The sequence below is a fragment of the Hippichthys cyanospilos genome, chromosome 10, assembly GCF_059441005.1.
Source record: "Hippichthys cyanospilos isolate Australia breed blue-spotted pipefish chromosome 10, RoL_Hcya_1.0, whole genome shotgun sequence".
Classification (NCBI taxonomy): Eukaryota; Metazoa; Chordata; class Actinopteri; order Syngnathiformes; family Syngnathidae; genus Hippichthys; species Hippichthys cyanospilos.
This window is the reverse complement of record NC_142378.1, coordinates 9,352,049-9,378,598: the sequence shown is the minus strand read 5'-3', so window position 1 is coordinate 9,378,598 and position 26,550 is coordinate 9,352,049. Positions and strand designations below refer to the sequence as shown.

The window sequence follows — 26,550 nt, the reverse complement described above, 5'->3', positions numbered from 1 at the left end:
CAAGCCGTCCTCCGAGGTCAGTTTGGTCATCCTGTATCGCCCCCAACTCCGGATGCTGGACAGCAGGCCTACACAATCAACTCACAGACCAGATTTGTCATTGAGAGAAGCTCCGAGCTCCATAAACACTTGAAGAAGAATTCACAACTTGGCTATAGTCTTGTTATTTTCAGGGAAATGGCTTTGAATGCAACATAAATTTACATTCTGAGAAATGAAGGTCATGTGTATGCGTAAATGCGTACTCTCAACATAGACTGTTGTGTTGAGTGATTGTTGCGTGGGCTCGCTGTTATTTATTCTGTTTAGCGAGGCAGAGTCAGTTGGCGTACGGACTGCCCTTAAGTGTTCTTCTAGTGTCTGAAAATCAGAAGGGAAAGAAAAAATAATTGCTTTTTAGGTTGAGAATGGTAATGTCAATTGACTGCACAAAAGGTTGGATTGCGAGTTAAAGGCATATTGCTTGAGCTCGTACTTCCCAACAAATCACAGGCAAACTAGAAATAATGAAGTGTGTAGGCTGACATAGCCCATTGCCATAGCGAGCTCGTTGATGAAGACGGAATATTAGTTTGGGATCCCAAGGCAAAACGGCAATTGCTAATTATCAGTCAGTTAATCAGGTCCACTGAGATTTAGTTCGGTCTAGTTGGGACTATCATTAGAGAAGAATGTGATATTTTTACAGTTGTGTGATTAGTATGCAAGAGGTCTGCTATTACCCTTCATAAATGTACAAATAGTTGAACCCGACATATTTTGAAAAGCTGCTGTGGCGAGATCTGCTTTGCACTTCTATTTTCGTCGGTCAACATTTTCATAAGCCGTGATTTTTTTCACACATTTGCGGATGACTCAGAACTTGTCAAAGCTTCCCACATAAGTCTGTCAATTAATTAGCCTCATAAGAGACGCATACTATATTCGAAATTTGGCAGATTTTACCTGTAAATTATTAAAATATTTTATTTTTAGCCATATGCTGGTTTTAAGAGTGAGAAAGAAATAGTTTGATTTCATGCCCATATAAATGATATACTTAATGCCACCATGACACATTGCTGTCATTTATTTTAACATGGTGTGAACAGCATGAACATGAAAATTTCCTGTGACTAAATAAGAAAATGTGGTGGTGATAATGCACTGTTAAGGAAATGTGTCATACAAATATGTGGGATTTTTTTTGTTTTTTTTATATATGTAGCTCAAGAAAAAAGACAGATGAAGGCACACTGTAAAATAAAAATCTTAAAGCCCCTTCCCCACAATTTAGGAGGATTTTAAACACATATTAGTGTAGTGCAATGTGCAGAATATATTTTACCCTTTTTTGGAAATGCTCCAGGGGAGTGATGCCCTTGTTGCTAGAAAAACAAGTCCAAACATAATCTAGTTCAAGTACTTGAATTACGTATGCAAAAGCTACCCAAAATATATCCAAGTAAATTATGTAAGTTACATTAGATAAGTAAATGATAATGGATATTACATATTATAATAGCGATTCTTAACCAATGTACCAGGGCACATTACTGTGCTGTGCAAAACAGTTCATGGTAAACTTCACTGAATTGGTGCATAAATTATGTATTTATAATAAATAAAGCTGTCCATTTACAGGTATCTATGACAGTAACTAATAGTGAATGCAGTTTTTATTTCCAGGGTGTTCTTGTTGCATTGTTAAGGGTGTTTATAGCTCTGAAGGAAATATTTAACAATATGTAAACTAACAACAGCTAACTGATTTATCATCAAAATTCTGGTCAATGACTGGAGTGGAACAACATCTTTGAACTTAGCAGTGGTAAATGCAATTCAAAAAATTAACGGATGGATAGATAGATAGATAGATAGATAGATCGATAGATAGATAGATAGATAGATAGATAGATAGCCCAACAAGCATGCCAATTTTCATCAAATTGTCACTAGAAAAAGTTTGATATCCCAACAAGCATGCTGTGTTTTTTTTTTGTCAAATTGTCGCAGAAAAAGTTTGATACACTTGTTTGTAATGAAACATTAAACCTGAGTAGAGATGGACATTATTTTTTGTAATTACAATTTTCATCATGGTTTTATAAAGACAATTAAATATGGTGCAGCTAAACTCCAGGGTCTATATACACATTGTTTTTCATGTGTCATCAACAACTTAGCTGGAAGCAGTGCAATAGTTGTGCATTAACACAACGGTGCATTTTTCAACATTTAAGAATCACCTTCAGCAGCTACAATTTGACCTTTAAATTCAATTTCTTTTCAGTGTTATTTGCATACCTCAGTCTTTCACTTAAGTCACCACTCAACAGAGTGAGTGCTGTTCTAATGTGAATATTCAGCAGTTTAAACAACCAGGATATCACAAAAATATATTCTTGTGCATGTTTTGAGCAGTTCTTTAATTACATGCCACATGATGGGGGGGGGGCGTATATTGTATATCAGATATCATGTGTTTCAGAAGACTGGCCCAGGTATGCTGGGTGATTGGCATTCAGTGAATAGCTCATTAAGACAAGTCTGAACCACACCATTCCACGTGAATATGAGCGCTCCATCAGATTGGCGCCTTTGGAATGTGGCTCTTCCATAGACCAAGTTTAATTAGAAAAGACATTTTTGAAGTAAGACTGGACATTATCTTGTGAGAGGAGTCTGCTTTCAAAGCTCAGTTAGATATAGATCAAATAGTCACAGGGGTTGATAAATGTGGTGCTTGACATTGATGCTAAGTCTGTCTTCAAATGTACACGCTAGTGGCATATGATTTTTTTTCTCCTCAGCTGCCTAGGATTCATGGGACATGATAGAAATGAGACCGCTGATCATGGAATGTTTGCCACTGTAAGACAGTCATGATAAAATGGTTGAATGTCTGAAAATTCTTAACTAATTTTTAATGTCCCTGTTACATCTTAAAAAGTAAACACTTAAAAAATACTGTAAAACAGGGAGCTCCGTATACCTTTTTTCTCATTAGGTATTGTGGATTTTAACATTTGTGATTCTAAAATAAATAACAACAACAAATCGTAAACTCCCAAGCGCAGCTTTCAACGTAACATTAATAAACATACATTAACTCTTTCATAGCCATGGATGAGAATTCTTGTCTTTTAAAATGGTAATAATAATAACAGATAATACATTTCTCATCTAATACATTTTTTTATGGAGGGCAGCTGAAACCCCTGACTAATGCTTACCTCATATAAGCCAAATGAGGACTCTAGTGATAATCGTGACCATTGGATGGTAGTGTCTCCACACTTAAAACACAGATATTACCCACATGCAATTCAAAGTAAGGAATGGAAATCAGTCTTTCATATGATGCCACCCATATTTACATAGACATAGCACACAATATTCTGTCGGCCTTGAAAGATGAGTGACAATGCTAAATATACTATCCCTCTAGAGGTTTCCCTTTCCGATAACGCTTGGCACAAAAAAAAAAAGTAATATCTCAATTTAACGGAATCGGGACATCAAAATACATGAACAAGTCCTTTCATATGAAGACTTTTTTTTTTTTAGGATTCTGAGTGGATTGAGATTTTTTTTTTCACTGAAATATAGCAAATAGATGTGGGGTTGTGGTCTAATTGTGAGCGATTTTCCTTGTTCAGTAGTGCTGCTTATTTCCAGCAGACTGCCTTTGCCCTAATTTGAGGGCCAAGAGTACAATCGCAAGCCTGTGCCAGGGGTTGACCTTTCATTGATTTACATCTGATAGTGTGCGGAAACCCCGTTGGCTGTGTGGCTGGGTGTCTTCAGCTGTGGTCTCTTTAATTACTACACGAACAATGGGTCAGTTGTCTCCATGCGTCTCGGAGCGTAACATCTCTACAACATGGAGCGGGATGGGGAAAGCAGCTGTCACCAAAGATTTCACTCTCATGATTCTTTTTCTTTTCTTTTTTATGAAAGATTGAGGCAGGCAGCTATACTGAAGAAGTGCTTCTCAACCTTTTTTTTTAGTGATGTACCCCCTGTGAAATATTTTTTCAGCCAAGTACCCAGTAACCAGTGCAAAGGAGTTTGGGGTTAAAAAAAAAAAAAAAAAATCTTACAACATGCCATTAGTGTCTGATTTATTAAACTTTAGAGCCTTTAAAACTTCTTTTGTATCAGTCCATAAAAAATAATCACCCTAAAGTGTCCTCTTTTGGATAATAAAAGCAATCTGTTATCAAAATGAAATAACTTAATTATTAATAAATGTTTTTTTTCAACAAAGTAATTTAATTATGAAAAAATATGTATTTGTCCACAAAAATAATCAATATAAACTATCAGGCCTGTTCGCAAAAAGAAATAATTATAAATATTCATCCAAAGAGAAATATTGAACATAAAGTGTCTTGTTTTGGGATCACAGTCAAGATGTCTTCAAATAAAGAAATGGTTAACTTAATTATTAATAAATATCTGTCCTCAAAATCATTATCAACATAAAGTGTTAGACTTGTTCTTTAAAAGACATAATTATAAATATTTGTCCACAGACAAATATTCAACTTAGAGACACCATCACAGATAGATAGATCGATCGGTATATCTCTGAGGGTGTCTGTCAAATCATCATAAATATTGACAAGTTCGTTTGCATGCATAATATAATTGCAGTTTTCATCATTAGGTACTAAACTGAGAAAAGGTAAAGCAAATAAACACATTGTCTTTCATGTATGCAAAAACAGAAATGATCCTAATTCCACAATATTTTTCCTAAATTGGTGAAAACAAAAATACAATAATGAAATAATGAAGCTGCAGTGTGTGTGAAATTATTTCCGCATTTATGCTACTATGCATTGTGTAAGAGCATTTTCAGATGAATACTGGGCAAATTTACAGCCTGATAAGATTTGTGGGGTCTTCATAGAGTATCCAGCTGTGCGGTGAATACACATCTCCTTGGGTAGTCAAACTGCCCCACTTTTGAGATGCGCGAAATACAAGCTCCAAATAATCTGGAAGATGGTTTACACCCAGTTGGGAACATGTTTTATTGCATGGTCAAATTGAACAGAACAAAGTAGTGTCAAACTGTCTCCCCTGCAGGGCTGAAATAATAACTCTGTGTTTTTATTCCCCTCAGCGGTACACCCCCCTTCTATCTGCCACCATTTAAGCATTTTCAGTCAATGAAGAGATGCTCCTCAGCGGGAGAAGAACTGCTGTATTGTGAAACAAGGCTGTGAATGGCCTTTATTAATGAACCTGCCAAACAATATGCTGACTGACTGATTTGAATTCCAAATGAGATTTAAAACTACATACAAATTCAACGATCAAATGTATCAAAGTGCCTCGGTGAGGACAGCGATGCGATGGCACATCATACAAATGCGCATATGACAAGTATCCTCTTGAAACCATACATTTTCTTTGCTACTTATGTCAACAAAGACCACATGACATGACAGTGACAACAATGAAATGACACACACGGAACAGTAAACACATACCTTGATAAGACAACGATGCATACCTACGCAAGACACAAGTGGCTGGAAGGAATTGATTGGTAGATACAGGGAAAGGGATTGACAAGAAGAGGTTAAGATGAAAACTTAACCAAAAGCCAAAACATGAAAATTGAACATAGGAATGCGTGTCAGAACATGAACCAAAACTAAATGTATGGATATGAAAACAAAGTCAACAAAAATATTCATCAGGATAATATTTTGTTTATTGTCATTGTACAAAACATACCAAATTGTTCACTACAATGCTAATTTTTTGAGATGTTGGAAATATAGTGATAATAAATTGTATCACGTGTGTAGCAAAATAAAACTTTAACACAATGAATGGAAAGGGGATATTAATCTTTAGAAGAAATCAATTAGTGGTGATTTTAGCTTAAACACCCCCCTGTACACACACACACACATACACAAACATTTATGATAGCTATAAACTGATTCCTGAGGTTTGGCTGGTGGCAATTTACCACCTCTCAGACTACTACTCTCATTGTGTGTATGCATAAATGGGAAGCCTGATGACAGGTGATGTCTTGTTAAACACTAACTTGTGACTTTCTTGTGTGTTATGAATCACGCACTTTTAACAAAAGATGGCCCTAATGAGTAAAAAGAGCAAAATGTGAGAAAAGCTACACATATATATATATATATATATATATATATATATATATATATATATATATATATATATATATATCCATCCAGCCATTTTCTGGAGCCGTTTGAAGGAACTTCTACATTTATACTTATATTGGGGTGGCATGGTGGTAGAGTGGTAAAGGCTGTGGGTTTGATCCCCTGACTCGTGTGACCATGTGTCCAATCAGTAGGTAAATGACTAATTACCATAGTCAGTAGAAAATCACTATATAACTGAAAGGTCATTTATCAAGTCCATATTTGCATTACTGACAGGTTCACTCATATGTACTGAGCATAACATGTCAACAAGAATTTCGTGTTTGAATTGTATCGAAACCGCAATCGAGAACTGACTTTATATAATTTGTGTCCCAATACTTTTGTTGCTACATTGTATATACAATTTACACTACACGTTGTTATGCACTTTAGTATCTGATATGTCCTACTTATGTCTTGCTGCATAACTAAATATTTCACCAAAGTGTCTTGGCTTACAGTAATGAAGTGTCTATTATTATTTTCTACATGTGGAAAAACGTTTAGTATAGGTATCAAGTCCCTATTAAGGGATTTCATTAGTGTTGATAAATATCTTGGAAAACAAGTAATCGGCGACATTATTAGGGAGGATAGCTATTTAATCACGATGTGCAGCACAACAGCTTCATTATGACATCTATTCAGCAAGACCGAAAGTTGTGCCTCATCAGTATGATAAGATGGTGTGAGTGAGACAGCAGATTCCAAAGAGCCATTAGTGTCCTCTTCTTCATTTTGACACTGACTTCTGGATATCTGCCATCTCGTATTATATTACAGTTTCAAAAATGCGGCGTTAATCTTTATTACTGGCCCCTAATTTCTCGTGACAGCTAATCACTTTACAAGTTCTTTGGGTCGCTTCATTTTATTTTACCGCATTCATATTGTCTTTGTGTCTGTAACGCCATAATATTTACAACCTGGGATAACTGAATGCTTCATTACACACCGCGTCACCATCTTGGCCAGCGTTCTCATATAAGAGAAGTCGCCTGTGTTCCCTCAGCGCTGCTTAGCTGGGCTGTGATTAATGTCTTCATGGTCTGGTCAAAGTGTCGATATCTTCACCAGCTGGGCCCATCTGTCATGTTTTTCCTGTGACACCCCTGAACGTAACTCTCATCCTATCAGGGAGGCCATCCATCAAAGTGGTAAACAGAGACATCTCCCATTAGTGGCCTTGAACACTTCTCATCATATACTGTAACAGACAAGCAATCATCTGGTATTATGTAGCGCCACAGGCTAATGTGAAATATTAACAGAAATACAGCACTCCAGCTGCTGATTGGATGGAGCATCTGTGCAAAACATAATGGGCGCTTAAAATTGTGAAGATGCTGGAATGTATGAAAAGCTGTTACACCGGCACCCCCAATCATAAAGTATTCTTTTTCTCATAAAATGTCATTGTTTACTGTGCAATTTCAGTAAAGATTATTCTTCACTTACTGTATAACATCCATATGTATAGGTCACGGGTCATACTCACCTTCACTCATGAGGACTCTTTTCTATAGGGAAATAATTAGAATGACTTGATCAGCAACAAGGCCTATAATTTGAACAGGTAAGTATTTTACATGTTCAGAGCAATGGCAGAGCAACTGTGCTGAGAAAAATAGGCTCAGTAGTGCGTAAACTAACATATATTATTTTGTATTGTATTGTATTGCATTGTATCGTGTATCGTATCATATATTGACAAATCAGGCGATTTGTTTTACTTCACCCATCAATTTGTTTTTTTTTTTTCATATCAGGTTTTACATGTTATGAACAACATCAAGTTGTGGGGAAAGTTTTGAAATGTCTTTTGTGTTCCCTCAAATCACACTGACATTTTAACAGGGGTGTGTAGAGTTTTTATATTCTCCGTAGTTGACATGAAGACAATGCATGTGATTTTGTTCATTATTTACAAGTGGCTCGTGTAAATGAATGATCAAAATGCTTAAAAGATCCCATGTGAATAAATATTTAGGAAATGAATAGTAAGAGAAGCTGTATCAATGGTTCTCACATTATTACACATACTTATATTGTAGTATGGGAAATGGTTGTCATATTCTGGTACGTGTACCCCTAGGGGTGGATAGAAGGCACTTCAAAATGTATGTGAGATTTTACCACAACTTTGGCAATCCTCATTTAATGCATTTTTTAACCCCTTAAGCGCCAAAGTAACAATATTGCACCAAGCAATTTTTACAGTATCCCTTTATCCATCAATCCATTTTCTGTTGCCTCTTAGTGTCGCAGATAAATCACACCTCAGGACAATTAAGAGTGTCCTATCCCTTTATCGCTAACCATTTTCATGCTACAACCTTTTGAAATAGTGATAAATGCAGTGAAAGGAAATGTTTCTTTTCAAGTTAAGAGCAAATTAATGGGAACATAATGCAGCATATTGTTTAACTGTGTTAATGTTACTCATTTGCCAAACTTGGTATGCTTTCAATTCTTAGCTTTTATACTGATGTGCATTGTCAGTCATGACACAGATGTTACATGATCTATCTTGCAGGGTTGCCGAATAATAAAACACATAGATATACCACTACAAATATATTGCACATCACTCATTTTTTTTCCCCACACAAAAATGCTTTGGGCTGCTTAGGGGGAATTTGGTTCACAGGATATTTCATAACCGGTGCGTCATTGAAAAAAGGTTGAGCACCATTGGTCGATATCATATCAGGCAAACAAAGCCCCTATGTCGGAGTGCAATTTAGTTTTTTATTCTGTGGGGGACAATACTTTCAGGCACAGTCTCCTTTCTTTCAATGTACGTAACTAACAATGTAGGATCCATCACCATTGCAGCTCAGTTAAATACTGGAGGTTAGAGGCCCTATTAGGCTTACCAAGGATCAACCATTTCCTTCACTCCATCACTCGCCCGTTCATCTGACGCCTTGGATCTTCTGACAGCATAGTGGATGGAATAAATCTACACTGCAAACGAAGATGTAGATCTTTTTCAGTGATATTGAGAAGTTAGAGATAAAACGAAAATGTGTTTTACTGTACAGGATAGCTTTTAATGCGGTTCAGGGTCTACATTCCTTCTTATACATTCCATTCTTTCTAGCAGCTTTTTTTTACATCCGCAAGTAAAACATAGATGATAATCTCAGCCGTGGTGAGGATTCTGAAGGATAAAGTTGTTAAAAGTTGAAGATAAAAACATGACTGTATCATGGACAAAAGATCAGATATTTGGTCAGTCTGCTCTTCTATTTACATACAGGTCACGGAGGACCACATGGCATTTAAAAGAGCAAAAAATCAGGGACAGGTTTCCAGAAATTGAGCGAGATAGTGTTTCTTTGACTCTTTGAAACCCAAGCATGATCTGGCACACATTTAGAAGAAAGGCTAATTGCTTCAGCACCTCTGTGCAAAAACTCAGCGACTTGTGAAACCATAATGGGAAACAGAATTCCACCATGTAATGCACATCATTTCTGCTTCCTCGGTCGGATTGTTGTCATTTATTTTCTGTGTTGGAATAAGACATGGCAAATCAACCAGACGGCGTGTACCATATGAATTGAAAAATAAAGCAAAAAAAAAAAATTGAATTTAATAGTTTCATTTCCTTTGGTGTAAACAAATACCACGTGTCCGTACCGGCCCAGTGGGTAATTGGCCACTAGAACTCAACAGAATGCTTTTCCCTGAGCTACAAGTAATACTTCCTGCACTTAACTAAATCCATTTTTCAACCCTCACAAGATTTATGACACACTAATGCATTATTGTACAAATGTCTGACCAAGTTAGACATTTATGAAACACAAAATATTGCAGTGGCTCATCCGAGAGGTGGTCATTTTTCAAAAAGCATTGAAAAAAAGGATCTCATCAAACAAGTTCACATGAAGTATACTTTAATGGAAAATTAAATAGAATATATTACAAAAGTTATTCTCGAGATATTTCAATACTTAACTTTATACGGTGGCTCAAACAATTAGTTCCTGCATGAACATGGGTCAAGCAATACAAAAACTCAATTGATATTTTAAAAAGGTTTCACAGTTAGATTATGGCTACCAACAACCCTTATTAAACATTGTTTAATTGCAGTGTGCCCTGCAATTGGCTGAAAACCAGTTCAGGATGTCCCCCACCTACAGCCCGACGTCAGCTGGGCTAGGCACCAGCAAGCCTGGAACCCTAGTGCAGATAATCGGCTACAGAAGATGGATGGATGGATTGGAGTATTTAGAGTGAGAAATCAACATTGAAACAAAGTTAAAGGCCTCAGAAATTTGACTTTTCATTTTATGACCCCTTTAAAAAAATTCTTTAGTTAAATTTATTTGATTTGTTGCCCAGGCCTATCTCTGTATTATTTTATTTTTTGTTCTCACTTCTACTTTTGATGTTGGTTTAATACTGCACTAGGCAGTTGCAGCACACAAGAATAATTATGGTATATCAAATATTATTAAATAAAAACCTCAATCTATTTCCATCATCAGGCAAATGGATTGAGCAGAATCAGAGCAGTATGCATGATGCAAATGTAGATAAATATTGAATATTGAATAATATGTACAGTATGCAATTGTAAATGGTAAATCATAGTAGTGTACATGAATAGATATTATACTATACACACATAAATGAATATAATCAGCAGCAAGCATCGTCAGCAATGCTGCATCTAGGAATACATAGCTACTATATACATTTATTATTTGACTGTGAAGAAAAAAAAAATTAGACACATGAAAATGTTGAATCGATAAAATACTACAGTATGCATACTTTTTCTGCATTCCTGAAATGAACCGCACAGAAATTTTACATTTGGCGAATGAATTCAGCTTCCACATCTGTTTGTGAGCTATTATGTTTACGCATTTTTCCCCCATATCTGCAAATATTGAGTAAATCATGCCCATAGTTGAGTACAGGCTATTGAAAACAGTGTTGGTTATGATGTCTTTAGGGCCTTTTTTTTCATGCACCATGGCAGTAATATCAGATAATTAAATGCTGCTTGTCCGCCTACTTGAAGTTGTTTTGATTTCAAAAACAAAATGTACAGTAAATGAAAAGTGCAAGTATAATTAACTACAATATGCAGGCATGAATGTGACCTTGACTTTCAAAGCTTCTTCAAGTGACTGCACAGGAATAAGATTTACATTAATGGATAGAAAAATATACCTTTTGAAATGTCAGCAAAGGGTATGACCCATCTTATTCCATAAACATTACTAAAATGCAATTAATAATAATTACCCATAGAAATACACAGTGATTTATAGAACCTTTCACCTCTGATTTGCCCATCTTCCGAGTTGTGTTTTGTATACCACATATTTGTTGCCAATGTGTTTATTGGTGTGTTTGGTGCTGTTTAGTTAATGCTGCTGACATTTGATTTAAAGAGGAACAAAAAAGTGAGTGCAGTGCAACTTTGGTACAATGATGCAGTATAGATTTTTGATTTTCTCTTTTACTGGCCACATAGCTGTCGACTAAGTTTGACTTTTTTTCTGTGAGGAGGTACGATAGAGCTGTCATCTGTGTGATGTTTGCTTTTTGGTTTCACCGGTTGATTTTATCTGTAGAGATGTGAGTCGCATTGATTCTTTTGAACGGCTCTTCACTGCGAACAATGGGACTCGAGTCTTTGTGAGGAGCCGTACAAATTGACGTTTCAAAATAAACAATCTTTTGAACGTCTCTTTAGGGTGAACAGTTCGTGAATGAACGGCTCTCTTTAAAGAGTCCCTTGGCTGGTTATCTGTTGCTGTCCTACTTTTATGACAAATATCCAAATGTACCATATTTTCCGCACTATAAGGCGCACCTAAAAGCCTATTTTTTTAAAAAAAAAAAGCTGATGGTGCGCCTTATAATCAGGTGCGCTTTATATATGGATCAATATTGAGAGTCGGATTCGTAGATGGGGAATGAGCTAATAAAGTAAGCTTTACCTTTTTCTTTTGTGTATTTACAGTGGAACAAGGTTGGTCATTTTGACTGAGTTATAATGTTATTGAGAGTTTATAGTTATTATTTGAGTTATTATTGTTATTACATTGAGTATTATTGTGATTGAAAACGTTTTAAAATATGTCATTAATTGTGGGTGTGCCTTATAATCCGGTGTGCCCTATAGTACGGAAAATATGGTACTTCCAGAATAATACACCTATTCTGGATCACAGGGAGCTACAGCCTATATCAGATGACATGGGCTGAAAGTTAGGGTTCATACTGGACCTGTTTAAACATCATTTTTGATAGATATAATTAAATAAATATGAGGTTGTGATGACTCCTGGATGAGGAGTGAAATGTCTTCCCTAAGTAGTATATGCTTGATGAACTAATGCCAGGCCGTTATGAATCTTTATATATTTACAATCAGTTGTAAAGTGTATTCATTATTTACATGGCTTGTATAATCCTTGTCACAAATAAGACTTAAATCCTTCAATCCTCAAAAGAGCACTAAAGGAGTTGGCCGAAGCAACGGAATGAGCTGCTTGGCTCTGACGGGGAAGATTTGGCACACTACTATATACAAAGGCGTAAAACGCATACTTAGCTGTGCTGGTCATTCTATAAATTCATGTTGTGTACAAATAGGCCATCATTTAGTAAGTAATAGAATGTCTCAGGATGTGTGTCTGGTTAGCCAAATAGTCGCTGTTGTATCAGAATTGACTCTGACATTAGAATACTGAATTTGTTCTCAGAAATGTCACTATAAAGTCAGTAACCTCACTCTAAGAATTCTGACCTTTCTGACTGTTCTCAGAATTCTCACTGTCATAATGATGATTAATCTCCAAGACTTAATTATCAGAAGTCTGACTGCTCAGAAATATTACTCTGTCAGAATTTTGAGAATAAAGTGAAAATTCTGTTCTCAGAGCTCAAGTTGCTCACTTTGAATTCTAAACTCTGACTTTCTTCTCAGGATTCTATTCAGAATTCAGAATTATTAACTTTAAAGGCAGTGTTCTCGTAACTGTCATTCAGGGCAGAATTCTGAATTAAATAACAATTCTAATGCAGACATTTCACTATTCTCAAAGTTCTTGCTTAATTGACAAAATTCTGACTTCATTCGCATGATTCTGACTACTCTCAGAATTTTTTACCATTAGGTCAAACAGAACTACAGATTTATTCTCAGAATGTTGAGAATAATATGAGGATTTCACTTTATTCTCACAGTTCTCAGTTTGAGGCCAGTCTACTATTCTCCAATTCTTAATTTAGTTATAAATCTCACTGAATTCTCCAAATGTTCCCTTTTTTTCGTGTGGGATTCAGATAATGAAGTGATGAAAAGTTAATTCTGATAATAAAATGAGGATTCTTGGAAAAACGTCAGAATTCTGATTATAAAATGTTGACTTCTGAGAATAAAGAGGGAATTGCGCCTTTAATTTCATCAAAATTCTGATTTTAGCGGGAAAATCTGAGAACAAAGTCAGAAACTTGAGATAAAAGTAGCAATCCCGCCAACCTTTACCTTTTCTCGCTGGGCCTCGTCCTATTTCGTATATAACTGAGAAATAATCTAGCAAACATAAATTTCCCAACTTTTAAAATATTTACAACACCTCATAACCTTCAAGTCATTTGCGCTTCTTTGACCAGACCGAGCTAGTAATGACGCTCGACGAGCTCCGAGCGCCTGCGCGTTTCAGTCCATATCTCTGTAGTGAAGCTGTAGACAGGTTGGTCCAAGTTCCTGCTGTGAGGCAATGGTACATAAAGCACACTCCAGGTGAAAACATACAAGGCCACGCTCCATTAGATCACTCCCTATGCTATTCCTGAGATGGCATTCTCAATTAAAAGGCCCTTGAATCTTGCATTGGAAACACAGCTTTTACTGCCATCATAAAATGTGCTTCCTTGTGAGCTCTAGTGAAACAAGGCAGGGGCGTACAGTATATTAGGAATATATGCTGTAATTGACACTACTTTGTAAATGTTTTATGGCTTCACACTGAACCTTTTCTTTCTCCCCTACGCACGCCGCCTTGTCTTTGCTGATTTGCCCGTTAGCTACCTGCACTTTCTCCCAAGACAATGGCCTGTTCCGCTCATGCAAATGATTTGGTCATAGCGGTAGTGCCAAATGAGTTGGCTGCCAATTAGGGAGGGATTCTACTTACATTTCAGGGCAAACGCCCTCCAGTAACTGCACCCTGTTGTGATATGGCTTTCTAAGTAGACTCCGATAGATTTTGCTTTTGCAACGCAATATGACAATGTTGTTTTGCAATTCCGCACTCCTCGGAGACAGAGCGGTGTAAATCTGGAAGTGCACTGCACGCTACGGCAGTATGCGCCGTCAAAGCTGCCGATTTAAGTGCTCACACCGCATCGATCCACTGAGAACCAGGACTTGACTGGTCAGGTTGAACGTTTCAGTCTGTGCTCTTCTTCTCTAAATGCCTGCAATATACAGTTCAAATTATTTGTCAAGTGTCAAAAACAGCAAGAAGAAAAACAGATGTCAATGCTAATAAAACAACGTTCAATTCAATAAGATCATCCAAAACATTTATTTTTGAGAAACTGATGACACTCTGCTTCAATTGTATTGTATTGTATTGTATTAATTTATTTACATCCGGGCAAAGTTTACAGGTCGGATCTAACTAAAAATGTTAGCTGTGTTCTTTGCATTTATACTAGGGTCTTAACACTTTAAAAAGAAATGTATTACAAGGTATTCATTTTTTCATGAGTGTATTAAATGCTAATGCCACATAGCTCTGTTCAGATGGATTCAAGTACCGATAGAATCAATACTAAAGTTCAACAGTATCGATACCAAGGAATAGGAAGGATCCTTTGGTGCATGTGCATGACAAACACTCACCAACTTGCATTGCTATAGCGACAATACTTTGTAATTTCAGTATTTGTTAATACTATATGGAGCATAATTAATTATTTTTACTTAATTTTTAATTCTAGTTTCAGTGTTACCTGGGTGTAGTCCTGCTTTGATTCTAATCTCAATGTCCGTCTCAATATTTTTTTCATGCCAATTTTGAAACATTAGCAATATTGTGGCATGGTTAATAACTCAACAAGAATGGTTAAGTTGAAGAAAAAAAACAAAAAAAAACCCAAAAAAGACGTTATTACTAGGAGAGTGCCCAGCTATATCATCACCATTCATTCAATATCAATAAAATGTGTGTAAGTGGCTTATCACAAAGGGAAAATGACACTAGTTAATAATCAGGCAAATGAAATTAGATTTAAGATTCAAGGATTCAATGTGTTTATTAAGTGATACAAATAGGAAAGCTATTAAAGCGAATGCTGCCTAAAATGGTGAAAATAAGGACTGGTACAAAACATTTCATCTCACAAACACAAACGACTTTTCACGTATGTGAATATATATATATATATATATATATATATATATATATATATATATATATATATATATATATATATATTTTTTTTTCTCCCCACTCTAAGGGAAAGCAGTTAGAAGACGCTTAGTGCTGTAAATCTCCAAGCTCTACCTTTATGATTGCCCAGGCCATGGTGGAATAACGATTAGAAGAAAATCACTAATCACGGCGGATGTCATTAGCATATTACCAATAACATCATGCAAATGGGGAAAAAAGGGAACTGCCTTATAATGCTGCTTAAAGTAGGAATTAATGTCATGTATAGAAGCACACAGCTGCTTGACAGAGACATTCACTTCCAAACATGAGTCAAGGAAGTGTGTAAAAATTCCGTTTTTTTCTGTTTTTGTCTGTCACTCTGTGAAGCACTTGATGCTAATATTGCATTCCCTCTTTTTCTTTTGATCAGCTTTTGCAGCTGGGCTGCCCTGCCTCACTTGGATGCATCAACAAAGCATGAAGTGGCCACTTTAATCTGGCTAAGTATTGCCTGGATGGGAAGAAATTAGGTGAATTCTTTTAACTTTTCAAACAAACATAATGCAGTCAAACTTGCTGGATGCGAATCAATTACATGAACTGGGAAAAAAAAAAAGAGGTTCAGCGGGTGATTTTTGCTCTGGTTGTGGAAATCAGAGAAGGCGTCTTTTCAAAAGCGTACGGCTGTCATGTCACTTGGCAACTGCATTTTAGTCCAGTTAAATGAATGATTGAAAATGCAACATGTTTCGAGCTGTTATGTCCAAATAGCGCTTCTTGGCAGACGGTTATCATCCCCAAATTTGTTCATGTATGTCTGTTCAAATCATAATACAAGTTTGAATAAACTTGTTTCATCTGTAAAATCTTCACTTATTTATGGTGATCAATAACAATAACACAATTTAAATTAAAAAAAAAAAAAAAACATGTTTTCGGGTTTTTCTCAGAAACGTTAATTTGGGATTAAAATTACATTACTTGCATCGGTATACATCTACAGTTCAGGAAATCTCAAACAATAAAAGCATTGAAGTAAAGGGCCTTTTCAAAAATTGAGTGGAACTGTATGAGTCTGCTGTACATAATAACATGTTTATGCAGGAGCATATGCACTCACAGCCACAACATTAGGTACACTTTGTAAATCTATCGTGAGAGAGCTTTATGACAAGCCGTTAGCAAAATAATAATGCCCAGCTTTGACTGACAGTTTAAGAGCAATATTGACTCATGTAGCTGGAGAAGCTAGTCAATTCACTGCATTAGTAAAAGCTTTCACTATGGCGTAGTGCAGTCCGATGTCCCTGCAAACTACCACCCCAAAATAATCATATTAAATTGTTGCAAGGAGATTAACAGATAACTTTACTAGCAACTCTTTTCAAAGAGATATATAGGATTCCGAGTCAAAAGACATCTTCACCATCGACCAGATGGTTTCTTGGGAAATAAAAGAATATGATGACAATACAAACATTTTGGTATTGCTCCTATTGGATGTGTGAGGCAGATTGTCTCCATTTTTCAACGTCCGAGCCCTTTGTTTGAGGGAGACCCGTTAAATCTGTCTTGCTTCAAATAAACTACCATTATTCCCCCCAACAAGACCACACTCATTAATAATGCTTCTGTCAGATGCCCATTCTCCTATGTGAAAATAGAAAATATCATTAATTACAGTTTCTGTCACCCTCTGACAGCTCCTGCAATTGTTCCAGTCCCCGAGTTCTGTTTCATTGTGTCCACACCTAGTGACCACCTATTCTTTACTGTCTCAATGGGGATGTCCAGCATGTGAGAGCCACAATGGGCCTCTGAGATCTCAGCATACATTGCAAAGCTTCTGTCCCAGCAACACATTAGTCATCGGGGGAGCCATCGGCGCCGAGTGCCAAACTCAAAATGCAGATTTATCACACTCAAGCAGATATTAGAGCACAGTCCCAGTCAATTTTGCCTCGCTTTTCTTTGTGGATTCGATCGCTTTCCTCTTCTTGCGCTTAAATAGCTTCTCCAGAGAATCATTTTCAGATTTAAGTTTGCTGCCACCGAAGGACTCGGAACATTCTTTTATGAATTCAGGCGGATCTTATGGCTTGTAGAATGCTAATGTTGGAACATTTTCCAACAGGATCAAAAGAGAGATGGGACAAAGCCCAACTCTGACAATGTGTTTAAGTTATATGATGGATTATTTTGTTTTACATTACACTACATCTTCCTCACAGTCTTTCACCACCGCCGGTGTGAAATCCCCCTAAGATAACAGTCACTTTGAATTTAAGCTTGAGCTTGATGGAAAACCCCCTTGGATGAACCCTGTTGGACACCGTCATTGACATTTACAGCTTAATTTTTAAAATATGGTTAAGTTCTGTGTGCGCTGTATGTGTGTGTGTGTGTGTGGCATGTTAAAGTATATTAGAGATTTTACAGAACCTAGATTATTATAATTCTACACTTACTAAGGTTAAATATATGCATAAAAAATATTTGGCACAGGTGGCAGTTTGATTTTTAAAAGGTTAAAGTTGTATAGTACTGACATTTCTATACAGGAAGTAAAACATCTTTGCCATGCAGCCTTTGTGATGTCGTTCAATGCCGCAAGCCAAGAAAAATCTATCCAGCCATCATCTTGACCGCTTATCTTTACAAAGGTCTATTTACGAGGGTTTACGAGGCACAAAACAAGACAGTCGGCTTAATTGAATCATTTTTAGCGCCCTTATTTGACGATTGAAAGTGATTACAGAGCTTCATTGTGTTGTTTGTATAAGGCCTCGTGACATGTGACTCGATCTGGGAGAAAGTTTGTGCAGTAGAAAGGGTGATGTTAACCATTGTCGCAACACACTGCTACAAACAACTTCAAAATAAAAGCATGCCTAGGCATTAATGTCCATATATTGTATGGTATGGTAAGGTTTATTATTTTGAAGGTGGCTCTCACCATGTTAGGCAGCGTTTTTTACTTTCATACAGAACATTACAAATCAACAAATTTTTCTGTGTACCTTATTACAAAAATAAGAGCCAAAAGAAAATAAATCTTATTCTGTACATAAAGGACAAATCTTTTGGCATTCTAATCCCGCAAAATTTTGTCATACAAGTTATCCTCTCATCCCATCGGGGAGTATCTTTGCTTATTAATTCCTTGTAATGTCAAACACCTTTAAAAAAATCCTACTCATTTGGTTTTATTTGAATCACACAAAGACAGTGCAAAGAAAATGAATAGCAGATAATAAATGTAAGCATAACGCAGAGCAAAATCTAAATCACTCTCAGGATGGAGAGAAAAAAAACAAACGCTTGGAACAGTGGATTTAAATATGTTTTTATTATTCATCTGCAGTCCAGGAAAAGAGCAAATAATTCATTTTATTATGTGTGGCTGCGATAAACTATATTTATGGACAAGCTGTCAAGATAGCATTCTCTCTCTTCAGTTATTGCTGATATTGTCCGCCGTATACTATATGCTGTATGCTGTCACACACTGGATTATATGACACAATCGCATAATGCACCTCAGTTTGAGTTTCCCAAGATGGATAAGCTAGGAACTATATGATAGCAGGCCCCATACAGACATGTCATTAAACAAGGGCAAGTGTGTGTGAACTATAATGTATCATTCACGTCTTGGCTTACTATGAACCAATGTGACCACAGACCGCTGACTAGCATCAGTCACCAGTTGTTGCTTTTAACTTTGCATGGTGCCGCCTTCAGAGAGGGAGCATGTGCCTCATAACAGTGATTGCACAACCAAGACAAAAGGGCAGTCATGATTAACTGGGGAGAACGTGCTTTATTAGAAAACAACACAGTGAATTTGAATGAGGTTTTTTTTCCCTTTGTTTTTGATTTTTTTTCTTCTGCACTGCAGGAGGGTGTTCACAATGACTAGCTAATTTTAAGACCCCTACTCAAACAGAACTGTAGTATTCAAATAAAACTAGGGCACGGCATCCTATGTAATTAAGTCGGACAAAATGCACAGAGGGTTTAAACACGTATTTTCAAGAGGCCTAAATTTAGAACTCATTATGGTATCTAGTAGCAAATAGTGCTTATCTATTCAGTTACAGGATGCTATTTGGACCATCTATGCAGAAACTGCTGACGCCAGGGGATTTAGCTCTTATTGCATATCATTACATGAATGAAATATGTGATGATTAGAGTTTAAAATTTCAGCCAAACTAAGAGTCATACATGCTTTATTGAATTGGCAGCCTGACATTAACTCATTCGATCCCAAACATATATTTTCACATTTTTAAGAGCCCGGACATTCAATCACAGATACTGTTTTTTTTTTTTTTTGTTTTTTTTTTTCAAGCGTTTACCGAAAGAATGTTCTAAAAATAGCTGATACTAAAGGCATTTTGTAAAAAGTCATTAAAGTAATGAAAAAAAAGGAATGAATTAAGGACTAAATCCATTTAAGTATTTAATTACTTGAAGCAATTAAATTAAGTCTATTACGTTATCAATTTCGTACCTAAAGTAATCAAGTCTTTCAATATTTATGAATAAAAGTAATCAATTAATTCATTTATTTTGTACCAGCCTTTTTTAGACTCATTTAGCTAAAAACTTGAAGAAAAAAAAACACACACACACACAGAAAGATTAAAAAAAAAACAAAAAAAAAACTTTTAATTAAAAAATGAAAAAGTACAGAGGATTGAATTCCTTCACTCTTAAATTAAGCAAAAATATGGTTTAGGGATTGAATGAGTTGATTTGATGAGTCAAAAGAGTTAATTAGATCCCATTTTAATGGATCGCCCGGTTAAGGTGCACTCCTACAAGACACGAGCACCAATGAGGAGTGTATTTCAACTTCTGAGTGGGAGTGGGTTACAACTCCTGCCATCATTGGTCGAACGTGCTGGGAGCCAATCACGTGTCTTGTAGTAGTGCCCGTGTTTTTCAAGAGTAACCCTTGAGCTGACTGACAGATCGCCTGGCCAGTTAGGTTAAAGCAGTATTTTTTTTTTCCTTTTTTTTGGGGTCCAAGCGGAGAAAGTTCTCAGTCAATCACACACGAGCAGAAGCAATATATCGTGAAAGAGGAAAGCCAAGGGAAAATCCTAAATCTTACCTGTGCCTCTAACTGAAACAGTACTAAGGACAGAAAAGTGCAAGACTCACAGGGTATCTTGTGTTGTGCAAGGCTGTGTCTCATTATCCTGCAGTGTTGCATTGTGGCACTAGTAAAGTATCTCAAGCTTTTTGCTCGTTAAGAACTGAGTCGGAAGGCAAAAACCAAACTCACTGATAATCCTAATATTATATTTCATACATGGTCTTAAAGCGTAGCTAGTCTTCGTCTGTGAATGAAAGCAAAAATGACTTCCATTTATTCCATTCTGAAAGCTGTCTGCTTCCTTTCTGTTCTATTTCTTCATCTTCTCACCTCAGTATTGTCTGCTGTGTAATCCCAAGTCTTGAGGCTCCAAACGTATTTGTGTTCATCTCATACACAATGGCCATTTCCTTCAAAGACCCGCGGTGCTTCCAAAATCATTTATAGCTTCTGATGACCTGAGCAACTCTCCAGGGGGTCCTACAATGCGTTGGGGGAATGCAAAACAGCCTAAGCAGACCTCTCTCTTTTGATATACCTGGGATGGATTCTTGCACAGTAAGATGTCACTCCCAAAGGAGCCTTTGTGTATTTGTTTTCTAAAAGGCCAGCCGGGTCTCTTCGCAGTTTGCGGTTCAAGAGTGGGTAAATTCTCATTTTACCCCTTCAATTAGTCAGTAATTCTTGGTTCCCACAAGTAATATTCCACAATGAGATATGTTCCTTTCAGCTATAAGGCGTCAATATGTTTTATGAGGGGCTCACAAACATAAGATTTATGTTGTAATTACTTGCGCATAGTTAATGTGAGAACACTTAATCAGCAATACATTAACCAACAAATGTGAGGAATAACAAGATTAATTACAACGAAAAATAAATATTCAGAAGGTGCTACTATGTGTTATTTGTGTAGGGAGATTTTCGGTTGTTAGAACATTTTGACTTGTTTCACGGTCAGTATATGGTACTTATAAATTTTATTAGTGTCAAGCAAAGCTTTGATAGCATCACATTTAAGTAATAATTGTCATAAGTATTTTCTTTCCATGTGATTTTGGTCAGAAATGAATATTTGGCAATAAAAATATCAATAAATAAACAAGAAATAGCCACATATCCCAACTCGGGTTGCTACAGGCATTTTCTTTATAGCCTTCAATCAACTTTTTAAAGTGAAGGAAGGGGAACATATATAGACCATATCCAGTTTATGTAATTCATAGTGATATAATGAGATTGAGGGAGGACATGTTCCTTAACAAGTGGGGTGAGCAAAATATTAGAGAGAACTCAAAGTTAATAGGAGCCTCACAAAGGGAAGGTTTCTTGTAAGCCTGTCTTCCAATTATCCATTATGCATTTGCTTTCTGAGTCAGGTACTGCAGAATAGATGAATCCTTCTCTAGAGAAGAGCAAACTATGTGGGCGTGTGTGCGTGTGTGTGCGTGGGTTGTGTTAATATGCGCAGACAAGGTGCTGCGTGAAGGCCGAGTGCTGTGGATTACAAGCAAGGCTGACGCCGCGATGCCACCATAGACAAAATGACTCATAATCCCTTAAGAGCTGCCACATATGTCTGCACTGTAAGTCCATTTGTGATACGACAACATGACCTTTGATTCAGACCCATCTGCTGCGCTTCAAATATTTACGTAAGAGAGCAGAAGTGTTTTAAATTTGGAGCGGTTTTACAGAACTTCCTAAACACACAACACATTCTACATAAATAATGTCAATCTGTGGAGTTGTGATAATGGTTTCTGTTTAGGAACTATTAATATTGATGTAATAATGATTCGAGATAACCTCATCCAAATGATTTTTTTTTTGTTCAGTTTTGTTCTTTATTTCTCCTCATGTGGTGAAAAAAGCCTAGCAATCCTCACAGAAAAAAAAAAAAAAACACACTGATAAATGAAAACAGCACAAGTATGCTGTCTTTTAATATTACAATGTGATGCTCCCATCAACCTCTCAATGTAACAAAATATGGCACAACCAAAGGATGTCTGGCCAAAACAAGCAAAGATCAAACATGAAAGTTTTCTTTTTGAACAGAGCAAGATGTTTATCAGTGCCCTCAGATCTGTGCATTACATAAAACCTCATAAATAATTTCTTTGAAAATATTTCATAAATAACATTTAATTAGATAGCTTTCATAACTAAATATCCTGCCCACGTAGTCAGGAAAGATGCTCTGTAACATAATTCACTTCTCTTGTTACTGTAAATTAAAAACTACTTAGGAAAGCAGAGTGATGCATGTGCTGGATAAAAAAAAAAAATGGATTGATTTCTCCTTTGGTTACTGTTAATTACGCCTCAAAAACGAATCAACAATATCTTGGAAACAGAATCATGGTCTCTTTTGGTTATAACTTTAATGAGCAGCATTACCAACACCATAAATGTGGGGAAGCATGGTGGTGGCAGCATCATGCTTCGAGACTGTTTTGTTTGAATTTAGCAGGAACTCACTAGAGTTTAGGTCCAACAAGTTTGCATTTCAAGTCAGGTGCATGGATCTTTCAGAGTTATTGTTGTTTAAGGGACACTTTGCATGCTTTGGCCCGCACACGACTGTAGCTTTTCATCTCAAGTCAGGTCAAGTTTATTTGTATAGCCCTGAATCACTGCAGTCTCAAAGGACTTCACAGGTGAAGAGAACATCATAAATACACGAGTATCTCCTGAACAAGGCTCCCAGAAGGGGAAGGAAAAAACAAAAATCCCATCGGGGAAAATAAGAAACATTCAGAAGGGACCACAGGTGGGAGGAGCCTTCCAGGCTCAACAGGTTGTAATGGATGCTGGATGCTACAAAAAAAAAGTTCCATCTGAGATGTTCTGACTAAAGCTATCACATTTAAGTCTTGCTTGTTGCCACTCACTTCTACTTGGTTGCCAGTTTGATCTGCAGACAAACCGGTGTTGTTTACTCCTCCTCCCTAATCCTCCATCATTGGGTAGACTCTGTTAGTCTGTGAATGTCACATTACTAGTGGGCACACAGTATTTAAACAATTCCTCATATAGACTTTTCTCTGTTTTATCGAAGGCACCGTGAAGGGCCTTCCTGTCCCAGTGTTGTGCCAATCAGATGGAGTCTTTTCCAAAGCTGGCAGTGTTGTGCCAGCTGTTCTGGACCATCCGTCGCAACTCCATGAGTTTGCTGCCTCGAATCAACATGGGAAATGGTTTTCAGAGCACATGACCAAACCAGCGCAAGAGACATTGCCAAGCAAAGCACGGTTTGACCAATTTGACCAATACTGGAATATCCATATATTGGCTAAGCGAGCACATATTGACTGTTTTCTTTATTGTAATTATGTCATAGAAAAAAAATCCCATTCAATCCTTTTATATACTTTTTATCGTTGCATTTTTCTTTCATACATTCTCATCCCAAAATATTATTTCATGTGGAATAACATACATTCTATATAAGCGTACTTCTTTAGAATAATATAGAATGCATCGAGGGACCTAAAAAATGCAGCAATTTGAAAGTTGAATTTGAAAAATGTGAAAGTTGCCAAGTTTGAATCCATTGAGAAAAATGTTTTAAGTTTTGGCACATTCATCTTTCAATGTTGCGCATCATCTACTAATCTGTTATTTTCATAGATATTGATTAGAATTTGAACTTTTCCGCTGCCTTGCCTCCTTACATTATCTGTGATTATGAACAAAGTTAAATAAACAACAGTCTGTCCTGTTAAAAAATTAATGAACAAACAGAAGACGTGAGCTGTAGCTTACTGGTATCGTCCAACTATTATTCACAATAACACTGAATAGAATTTTGTGCTGTTGTTGGAGAATGTATTTTGCTGATGTCAAAATACCACATTCATTGTTGTAAGTAGCTTAGAAGAAAGGCCTTTTTTATTGCTTTCCAAAACAAATTCCACAAATACATTCTTTCAACTCACTACTGTAACTCTGAATCCACTTAAATGATTGAAACCTGCATTGCTTGGATTGTGTTTGTAAAAACTCCTCGCATAATGTCTAATATTAAGTTTATTCAGTCTTTCCCCCCCACTCCTCTGTATTTTCTTATTCTCTTGGTTGTATATGTGTAAAAAAATAAATAAGATGAATGTGTAACGGTTGTAATTGTGTGTACTTTGACCTTGTTTGATATACATGAATTGCTATAGGGTTTAAATATACAGTTAGTGTATGAATGGGAGCTAAATCTCACAGTAACAGTAGATGGTTATTTATTCAGCTAGCCTGACCTCTCTGCACCCAAGTCAGATTTATATGAATGCTGTTGGAAGTGCATGTAGATCCCACTGTTTTAGTAGCTGATGCTAATACACCTCTCCTGTAACATTGTCAATCAGGCATAAAGGTGGGTTATCACAGCTATCAAAACAGCACACTGGGTATCTATGAAACCTTTGTGGAGCAGATATCTGAGGAAGAGCACATTAAATTTTCAGAGGAAATCTGTTCATAAAAAGACATAGATCCCTGGCTTCGATTTTGAGTGTAGCTTTAAAATTAATGCCATTGATATTGATCTATTGTCATGTTCTTTTCACAGTGTAGAATGCTAATTGCGATCTGCCAGTCACCAGAATAAAAATGGACAAACAAAGAAACACATTCCTACGGAATTTTTGGTTATTTTCAACAATTCAACCTTGGCAGAGCTCTAATGAGTGTCACCATTGTTTGATTTCGCAGGGGCTCACTTAGCTATATGCAGCGCTCTGTTTTTATTCAGTTTGGGGCTTTCACATGAAAAAACACAAGCTGAAGTATGTGGTATAGGTTATTCCTCATCTGTCTCATCATTCAGAAACATTACAAGTTTAAGTACACAACTGTGCTGACATGTGAAACTGTCCGTTGACATGGCACAGATACATCCAGCCCCAAAACAAACCTTTCTTTGACAGTCTGATAGAATCATGCCTTTGCTGCTCATTCAGCTAACGTTTGCCATTATTCTTGCCTGTAACCTAATGGAAAGTTATTCATCATTGCCAAATAACTATGTGTTCATTATGGCCCACTGCGTGTTTGATCCCGTCAATAGAGCTTTGCCTTGGACTGGTTAGGCATTTTCAACTTGATATTTTTATTCGTTGCTCCGTGACTCTCTGCTACTGGTAGTAGTTAAGCAAGCAGATCAGTGAGGTGCCAGTCTGACTGAACAAAGCGTTGTAAACAAGTAGGTCACATGAAACACAATACAGAGGGTCTTTAAGTAAATGAGACTCAAGGAACCTGAAAGTCTTCTAATCTAAAGGGGTGGCAAGAGTTTTAGTTCCTGATAGGGGTTTTTTTTGTTTTTTAAGCCGGGAAGCGAAATCTGATCTGAGAACGAGGGTCAGCAGCTTGCCACAATTTACATCCGCGTTGCCGTCTCTCCCAAACTCCGGACCAATCAGGAGCATCGCGGGAAAGAAACAAAGCACTTGGCAAAATCTTTATCATCCCATCAGCACCACCGCATGACACAGGAAGACAGCCAGACATGCTTCTCACAGGAGATCCGTTTCTTGGCCAAGTCTGTTTAAGTGTCTCCTCTGCCACTTGACGGTGGCTGATAGGAGCCCATTTGGAAGCCAGACGTGACTCAGCTGCCTGGAGGTGGCCTGGAGAAAAAGCAATAAGCAGATCCAGTTCTTATAATAAAAGTTCCTAGCAGCACTTTCTGGGGTGTTTTGAAAGTTTGTTGTCTTTCCTTCTGATGAAGGCCTATCCGTCATTTATGTATTTACCACAGGGGCTAATAAGAAATTCTGCAATGCATCATTGAAGGACACAGGGTATTATGGCTGATGCA

The 26,550-nt window shown here is 36.8% G+C and overlaps 1 long non-coding RNA gene across 1 annotated transcript in view; it reads left to right on the top strand.

Moving 5' to 3' along the window:
• LOC148417015 (uncharacterized) overlaps positions 1 to 24,820 on the top strand; it is a 34,400-nt gene extending 9,580 nt beyond the window's left edge. The window contains exons 2-3 of the long non-coding RNA XR_015867030.1: positions 16,053 to 16,152; positions 23,797 to 24,820. This is a non-coding gene — a long non-coding RNA (uncharacterized LOC148417015). The remainder of the gene's footprint in view (positions 1 to 16,052; positions 16,153 to 23,796) is intronic.
• Positions 24,821 to 26,550: the final 1,730 nt, after the last annotated feature.